At 36.9% G+C, this 9685-nt stretch overlaps 1 pseudogene across 1 annotated transcript; it reads left to right on the top strand.

The window, feature by feature from the left end:
- The first annotated feature begins 2371 nt into the window (after positions 1-2371).
- LOC143598606 (beta-glucosidase-like SFR2, chloroplastic) lies at positions 2372-7456 on the top strand (annotated as a pseudogene). Its single transcript, XR_013147142.1, has 10 exons — positions 2372-2574; positions 3072-3393; positions 3470-3608; positions 4678-4844; positions 4932-5153; positions 5235-5402; positions 6318-6551; positions 6640-6789; positions 6884-7014; positions 7347-7456. The product of XR_013147142.1 is annotated as a beta-glucosidase-like SFR2, chloroplastic (transcript).
- Positions 7457-9685: the final 2229 nt, after the last annotated feature.

The following is a 9685-nucleotide window of genomic DNA, read 5'->3' as shown; positions in this document are numbered from 1 at the left end:
AGGGTTCCCCACCACGATTTCATGCAAGGTCCACACCATTTTCACTAGATCGTTGGACCACAATAACACACCCATGCTCCCGTCCTCTTTACTTTGCTCATTCCTCCAACTCCTCACGAGACCAAAAACCCAAAACAATTATAAGGGTCATATTTAAAACGTGTTCAAAAAAATAATAATAAATAAATTAAACAAAATATATGGTGTTATACATTATTCGTTTTATATGAAACCATCGGCTCGTGTATGTAATCATTATAAGCGTCGTTCCTAGAAAATTGTACGAAGGACTCGTTGTCTATGCAGTTATATCTTGAAAGGTATCACAAATGTAATTCGTTTCTGCTTGTGACCGGTATGAATCTTCTACTGGTAAGTGGTACGGAGGTTGAGTACCATAATACACCTCTTCTACGAGAAATTGATACGAAGGCTAAGCGTTGTAATATGTATTTTTTGGTAACTGGTAAGAGGGCTGACGGTAAGGCTATTATTGCTAGAACCGGTACGACGGTTGACCTCGTACGCATTAGATGTATTGTTTCACTCCACCCACGAAGGTTGACTGTCGTATATGAAATACTCCTAACAAACAATATCGTTAGCATATCTTATTTAAAAACTAACGATTGTCAAATTAAATAAAGATACAGTGATACATGGTTCAAATTTGGTAAGGCGACTGCTCGTTATGATCCGCAAAACTCGGGCCCTCATCCAAATCGTGAATATTCGACTCCTTGTTTGCCTCCGGAAATAGAGAGTCACACCACAACATTTTTTGGTTTTAGGATGAAAGTGGCATGTGAAAATGAGGTTTTTTTTGCCACGTGATATGTGTTTGTGTGTGTATAAAATGTGTGTGTGTGTAGAGATTATATAAGGAGAAGGGAAGTGAGCCAGAAGGCTTAAAATTCAACTTTGGCTCAATATGCCTCGTATAGCTTCATACGAGGCGGATAGGGAACGAGTTGATAACTGATTTGATACCTGTGGGTTGTCATGTACTCTATATGTCACGTATAGAGTTATACGGGGACCTGTACGGGCCCACAAGGTCAACGACAACCTGCGGTATCAATGAGTTGTCAACTCGTACCTTATACGCCTTGTATAGGACTGTACGAGGCGTATAAGGTACAACAGGGGCGGACCTGTAGGCTTTAGCAGGGGCAATCTCCGTTACCCCTCAACTTTTCGTCGGTAGTACAAAAAAAATTTTATGTTGTCGTTTTTGTATTTCGTTAGGCTGAAAAAAATATAGTGTTACCGTTATTTGTTTAAAGTCCAACCAAAGTTTAAAGCCCAAATCAATTAAAACCCAATGACGCATTAACCATATTTGTTTTATGTTCGTTGTTTAGTTTAAGCTTCAAAATTTATTTATTTTCTTACAGTATTTTATATAATGTAAACAAACAAAAACATAAACACAATAATAAATAAATTTAAACACATTGGGTGTAGATTTATCATATTCGGTTTTTGAAAGCCTAAAATCGAGTCATTATAACTTCTTCTTTTAGTTTATCAAATGTTTCTCTTTCAATCGCACAAGTCAAAGAATTGTTCAAATACTCATCACCCATTTGATTGCACAAATCTATCTTGATAAACTTCATTTTAGAAAAAACATCTTTCTACGGTTGCGGTTGTAACCGGTAAAACCAACGCTAGCTTCAATATTCGATAAAGCAAAGGAAAAGTGGTGTGCTTCCGTTTAACCGAACAATGAAACTAGCGTTGGTCTTATCCCTTGCAACTGCAACAATTGAAGGTGTTTTTTTTTGTTTCTAAAATGAAGCTTATCAAGATGAATTTGTGCAATTGTATGGGTGATGAGTATTTGAATAATGCTTTAATTTGTGTGGTCGAAAGAGAAACATTTGATAAAGTAAGGGTTATAATGACTCGATTTTAAGCTTTCAAGAAACTGAACAGGATAAATCTGCACTCCATGTGTTTAAATTTATTTATTATTGTGTTTCTGTTTTTGTTTGTTTATATTGTATAAAATACTGTAAAAAAATAAAAAATTTAAACACTACCTCTAGAATTTTATTTTAGATCTGTACTAAGTACTGAGGTACAACATAAAAATACAAAACCTCTCAATACGTGACGTGTGAGGCTATATGTTTATACAAATAATAAACAATATATTTATACAAATAACAAATAAACGTACAATATAGATAAGTTTGTTGAAATTATTATTATGATAATTTAAAGTTGAAAAATGAGGATAAAAGAAAGAAACGTAACAAATTATTGAAGCGAAGGCAAGTAAGTTGTTTACGACACCGTTTCAAGGATATGAGCATGAGCATGAGCATGAGCATGAGCATGAGCATGAGCATGAGCACATAATATCCACGTGTCACGTATCTTCCTCGCCGGCTTAAATGTCTCTGATTGTGACGGCGACGAAGCTCGCCGGAGTTCTAGCAGGTATCACCGTGGCTGCCATCGCCGTATCCTTCTCCCGTTACCGGAATAGAAACCTGGCTCCGTTTGACTCTCCGATCGATGACACTCTCGCACTCTTCAACGTCAATTCCGACTCTGATGACGGTACCTTTCACTTGCACTCTGATAATACTATTCTTTTTTTGGGTTATTTACAACAGGGTCGGGCCCTGAAATTCTGGTGGGTCTAACCCGGTTTATGTAAAAAGAAATGGTCAACCCCGACCCGGACCCGTTTGTTGGTATTCTTGGGTCCCGACCCTTTTGTAAATAACCGGGTTTATGCGATGATCGATATTGTTTTTGAGTGTTGAATTTATGAGATTGTTGTTTTGAAAGTGATTTGTGTATTGTTACAATCAGTCAGTCAACATTGTTGTTGACCTATGCTGCTTGCTTGCTTGCTGTTATTGAAACTTGTGCTGATTTAGGAAGTAGTAATAAATAAATGACACATGTCTATTTACTGGTTTTAGTTATGCTAAGTGTTCTGCCCTGTTATTGAGCTTAGTTAATTGAAATAAACTTACATACCATATTCTTAGTGACCAGACACAACTAGTTGATTATTTGCTCATGGCTCATGACATGATTTAATATAGAAGAACACGAAGATTTCTTTTTCGGGTTAGCAACAGCACCAGCGCATGTTGAAGACAGGCTAAATGATGCATGGCTTCAGTTTGCACAAGATGATAAACAAGATTCAACCGCAGAGAATAATAAACCGACAGATGCAATAATGGCTTCTGCAGCTAGTGACGCTGGATCTCAGCAAGCTCATACACCAGTAAAGAAAAAGAAAACTCTTAGGGTTGCAATGGAAGCCAAAATTAGAGGCCTTGTCAAATATATTGAAGAAGAAGTATCCACTAGTGAAGAAGAACCACATAATGTAGCTGCTTGGCACAATGTTCCAAATCCGTAAGCCTTATAAAAACTTGCATCGGTTAGCTTTCGTTACATAAGTAACTAATTCATCACATTATATGGCTTTTAGGGAGGAAAGGTTAAGGTTTTGGTCTGATCCTGATACGGAATTAAAGTTGGCTAGAGATACTGGTGTTAAGGTCTTCAGAATGGGGATCGATTGGACCAGAATTATGCCAAAGGAACCACTCAATGGCCTTAAAGATTCAGTAAGCAGTATTATATGTATTGTTTAGATGATTGTAGCCACAATGTACTGGTGGAAACTTTGACTTACTTGCATCATCATCATCATCATCATCATCATCATCAATAGCAATGCTATGGTATGGTCTGAGGAGGGTAAGATGTAGACAGCCTTACCTCTATCCCATAGGGATAGAGAGGCTGCTTCCGGTGAGACCCCCGGCTCGATAGTAGTTTTGCATCAAGCCTTGGACATAAGGCACATAGCACTCAATCATCGGGACACCGGCTGATTGGTGCATGTGCCCTTGTCTTTCGGCTATCAACGCCACCACATGATGCCTGATTAACCTTCCGCCACTTTTAACGTTATTTTCACGAGATTAGTAAAATAACGTCAAAATTAGTGCAATTTTATTTTTGCCCACCCGAGGGTTCACACCTATATACATTATATGCGCACACCGCAAGCAGGTATGATAGTTAATTTGGGTTAGTTTTTGTCCAAATGAAAACTATTTGGCTAAAAAGGGTAACGGGTTGAACAAGTGAAATGGGTTAATAGTCACACGAAGTGTATTATTAATGCATGAAACCTCATAAATTTATAGGATTTAGATTATTATACTGATAGTTTTGTTTTGTAATCGATGGGAATGCTATGTTTTCTATAAAAATGGACAAAAGTGTTTATGGGTCAGCCTGACTGGACCTGATCTGTACTAGTTTTAAAGGGCATTTTAGTCATTTAACACTATTCAACTAGCCTCTTATCTACGTCTAGGATTATTTATGTTTTGTTTACAGGTCAACCTGATCTGTATTAATTGTAAAGGGCAGCTTAGTCATTTTACACCCATTTAACAAAAAACTAACCTCCATCCATGTCAAGGACTGTCTATGTTACGTTTATAGCTCAACCTGACCCAACCTGACATTTTAGTCAGTTTACACCCATTTAACAGAAAAAATTAACCTCCATTCATGTCATGAACCATTTATGTTATGTTTATGCGTTAGTTCATCCGTGTAATTTTTTCATCTATTTTCTCTTTCTCTTTTGTTTTCCCGAGTTGAATTGGTATTTGTAAGATTAACTATGCAGCACTAGAGCGGTACAGATGGATCATCAGCAGAGTTCAACATTATAATATGAAGGTCATGTTGACTTTGTTCCATCACTCGCTTCCTCCGTGGGCTGGTGATTATGGAGGATGGAAGTTAGAGAAAACAGTTAACTACTTCATGGACTTTACTAGGTTAGTTTACGGTTTACTTCACACACAAACATTAAACATTATTAAATTAGGATTTTGTCTGATGTGTTATTGGAAAACATGCTGCAGGGTGGTGGTTGACAACTTATTTGAGCTTGTTGACTATTGGATCACATTTAACGAGCCTCATGTTTTCTGTATGTTGACTTACTGTGCTGGTGCTTGGCCTGGTGGTCATCCTGACATGCTGGAGGCTGCTACTTCTGCTCTACCGACTGGTGTTTATAATCAAACGATGCATTGGATTGCTGTTGCGCACTCGCAGGCATATTATTATATACATGAACAAAGGTTATCTGTTAAAACTATAATCATTTAATTTATATTGCATTGTACATGTAACACAACTGTGTGTTTAATATTGGTTAGCAGTGTATTGTTAAGCCCAATAGTGGGAGTGGCCCACCATGTATCTTTCATGCGCCCGTATGGCCTCTTTGATGTTGCTGCTGTTTCACTGGCTAACTCTTTGAGTCTTTTCCCATTTATGGATGATAATCTCATAAAATGGACTTCATAGGAATAAATTACTATGGTCAGGTATATTTGTTATATTCTTTTTCATATTTAACTGTATTTTCTTTATTCTTTTTAAATAATTAGATTGTATGTTGATACCTTAGTGCACTATTTAATCCCCTGCCTATTCACTTATTTTGTAAAATGGAAAAATGCTATGATTAGCAACATGTATTTATAGTTTCCTTAATTGTTATGATTTTACCCTGAGAAAGGTAGAAAAATCATGAAGGTTGGGGTGTTCATCGGTTCGGATATTGGTTTAATTTGATTCGAATATGATTAAAAAAAATTATCTTGCGCCAACTGAAAACTGAATCAATCAGAATTTGAAATGTGTCTGACCGAACTACATTCAACAGATTAAACTGATTTACCTCGGTTTATTCAGTTCGGTTATTCGATTTCGGTTCAATTATCAGAACAAGCAAGATTTGTGGAACCGAATTCATAATTAGGTTCGGTTTTTTTCCGGTCACGGATACGGTTCGGTTTACGACTTTTTTCCAAAGTACTCATTTTTATACCTGCATTACCATGTCAGAAGCAAATCACTTGTTTAGCCAGAAACTGAGTGTCGCGTAGTTACTTTTAATCACGTATCAAACTTTTTCCCATCAATCATGCCTTAAAATAGCATGATACGCAACACCATATCGCGTATGTATTGCCATTAGCATATAAAGTGAAATATTTTGGGGTCAGGCAAGTAAAGTAGATAGGCGACCAATGATTCACGTTTCTCATGACTATATTAACGAAACTGTTCTGACATAACTATAAATATAAAGGTATAAGTCACTCAAATAAAATGGCTACTTTCATAATTTTCTCATAAAACTATATTGCTACTTATATCAATTTGTGTGTTTTAATTCAAATTCTATGAGTGAAAACTGAAATGATGCAACTTTTATTTGTTTTTTTTTTCTACAGGAAGTAATATGTGGTGCAGGACTAAAGTTAGTTGAAAACGATGAATATAGTGAATCTGGACGTGGAGTATACCCAGACGGCTTGTTTCGTGTTCTGTTACACTACCACGAAAGATACAAACATCTTAAACTTCCTTTTATCATCACTGAAAACGGTGTATCCGATGAAACAGATTTGATACGAAGACCATACATTTTAGAGCATCTACTTGCAATTTACGGAGCCATGATGATGGTATGTATGTATGTTATAATTCTGCATTAAATGACACAAAAAAGGTCAAAGTTTGACTTTCTTGGTAACTTGGATGTTAACCATGCAGGGTGTTCGAGTGCTCGGGTACTTGTTTTGGACCATATCTGACAATTGGGAGTGGGCTGATGGTTATGGGCCCAAGTTTGGGCTTGTGGCAGTTGACCGTTTTAATGATATTGCACGGGTCCCACGTCCCTCGTACCATCTGTTCTCAAAGGCAAAATCCTGTCATTAAAATTTCTTATCTGTTCTGTCTTCTATTTTTTATATATCATTTTAATTACTTGGATGTTATCTTGAATATATATCAGATAGTTACTTCTGGTAAAATTTCACGGGAAGATGGAAACAAAGCATGGCATGAACTTCAAAAAGCCCGCCCGAGAGAAGAAAACAAGACCTTTTTACCATGCAGTAAACAAACACGGGTTAATGTATGCAGGTAATCAATGCTCACTTCTCTTTCTTCAAAACAAATTAATATTAAAATGAACGTACAATATCATTACACTTTTACATAATCATAGTTAAACAAACTTTAATATATCAAAATCATTAGACATGTTTCATGTATTTTCAACAAGTTTAGGGACTTTAATATATTAAAGTTAGGTTTGAGTGATTTTTTCGTGGAAAATAAATAAGTATGCTGGTTTTTTATAGCATTAACTGTAAATAAAAAATATTGGATAATGTATGCAATTTGGCGAGCATATGTTGAACGCAGACCTTGATTTGTATTGGAGTTGAATATTTGAATGTATGTATTTACAGGAGGCCTTGATGAACCAATTTGGCGAGCATATATAGAACGGGATTGGCGGTTTGGACATTACGAGATGGAAGGATTACAAGACCCCGGTTAGCCGATTTTCAAGATTTATTACCCGACCCTCTTCCCCTCAGGAGGAGGAAAGGTGAAGATTTGGAGGATTACAATGAACTAGCTTATGCAAACTGAAGAAAACATACTTTGACTATTTGACCACTATATGTCCATACTCGGTTATTCATAGAGTTATGAAGAAGTGATTAGTTTAAAACTTTTGTAATTTTTTGATAACACATAAAACAGTACCTTATATAATAACATTTTGAGATCATAGTCCCAATCGCAGTCGTTCACAGCTTCTGTTCCTATTCTCGTTTGTCCTAATCACAGCAGCATTATAAACCTTGTCTAGAACAGTTTTGATCTGTCTACTTTTGACAAAATAAAAATAAAAATCCTTGATCTATAATTAACTCTTGTAGAATGGTGAAAAATGAAAATCTCCTAACCCAGGTCTTTGGATTAATCCTTTTATATGTTATGGACTAGTGATACTTGTTGTCTAAACTTTAATATAGCAAACTTTAGAGGGCATATGGTTGGCACAATGTTTTGAATGGAACTGGAATCCAAGTTCGTCGATGCTCACCATTTTCAAGGAACTCCTGAGATAATTGTATTTCCTAGTCCTCCACTAATGAATGGAGACATGTATTTATACAAAGATAATTACAAAGAATAAATATAATAATTAATGAAATACATAAATGAACATTAAGTAAGGGAAACTAAAAGGTTGTAGGTTTAATATCCCCCTTCAAGCGAGATGGTGGCGGTCCAAGACAAAGCTTTCTTCGGAAGAATTCAAACTGCGAGCAAGGCAAACTTTTAGTGAATATATCTGCCACCTGAAGCTTAGTTGGAATAAACTTAGTGTGTAGTTTCCCAAAAGAGACAAGCTCACGAATAAAGTGATAATCTAAGTCAATATGTTTAGCACGTTTGTGGGAGATTGGATTTTGAGTGAGAAATAAAGCACTTCCGATTGTCACATAAAATGGTTGGACAATCCGTAGGTAAAGCATGAAGTTCACGCAGTAGGTGCGTAATCCAAATAATTTCTGTAGCAGTATTGGCCATGGCCCAATATTCGGATTCACAACTAGGCCGGGAGACCGTAGGTTGTTTCTTTGCACTCCATGAGATGAGGTTTCCACCCAAGAATATAGAATATCCATATGTGGAGCGACGTTTCTCAAGACAACGTGCCCAGTCAGCATCAGAGTAGCCAAGAATATGTTTAGGTTTGCAAAAGGTAAGCCCAAATGATAAGGTGCCTTTGATATAGCGAAGGATCCTTTTTACTTCTTGGTAGTGTGCTATAGTTGGGGCATGTAATTATTGACTCACTTGGTTGACAGCATATGAAATGTCGGGTCGGGTGATAGTCATGTATTGTAGGGCACCCACAACTGAACGATGATGGGTAGGATCAGAGAAAAGGTCCCCGGTGGTTGTGAAGGAGACATCCGTGGCCAATGGGGTATTAGCCAATTTGGCATCCAACATTTTTGATCGTTCAAGAATATCCCGAGCGTATTTGGGTTGGTTTAGAAATAACGCATTGGTTGTATAAGTGACTTCAAGCCCAAAAAAGTAGTTAAGCTCCCCTAAATCTTTTATAGCAAACTCTTTAATTAAACGAGTGATGAAGGCCTTTATAGTTTGCTCATGATTACCTGTTAAAATCAAATCATCAACATAAACCAATAAATACATGATGCATGAGTCCCTTCTAAACGCAAAAAGAGATGTATCTGCCCGGCTACACGTGAATCCATGGGTAGTTAAGAAAGTACTAAGCCGATGAAACCATGCACGAGAGGCCTGTTTAAGTCCGTATATAGCTTTGATTAATTTGCAAACATGGGTAGGGAACTGGGGATGTATAAAACCCATGGGTTGTTCCATATAAACACATTCATTAAGACGGCCATGTAAAAATGCATTATTAACATCAAGTTGATGCAGTTTCCAATTATTTATCATCTCCAAAGAGATAACAATGCGAACGGTGGACACCTTGACGACCGGGCTAAAGGTGTGTGAGTAATCGAGGCTCGGGACTTGACTAAAACCTTGAGCCACAAGCCGAGATTTGTGGGCGTTCAATAGTACCATCAATATGAAATTTGGTGTGATAGAGCCATTTGGAACCAACAATATTTCGATATGCCGGACGAGGCACCAAAGACCATGTATTGTTTTTGTGTAAAGCATCAATTTCACATTGCATGGCAGCCACCCAAATAGGATTCTTTTTAGTGGTTTTGTAACTTGT

Source organism: Bidens hawaiensis, unplaced genomic scaffold (genome assembly GCF_021521415.1).
Source record: "Bidens hawaiensis isolate Kalapana, Puna unplaced genomic scaffold, B.hawaiensis_p1.1 tig00050569_1, whole genome shotgun sequence".
NCBI classification, from domain to species: domain Eukaryota; kingdom Viridiplantae; phylum Streptophyta; class Magnoliopsida; order Asterales; family Asteraceae; genus Bidens; species Bidens hawaiensis.
The sequence above is the reverse complement of the archived record's forward strand: the minus strand, read 5'-3'. Positions and strand labels throughout refer to the sequence as shown.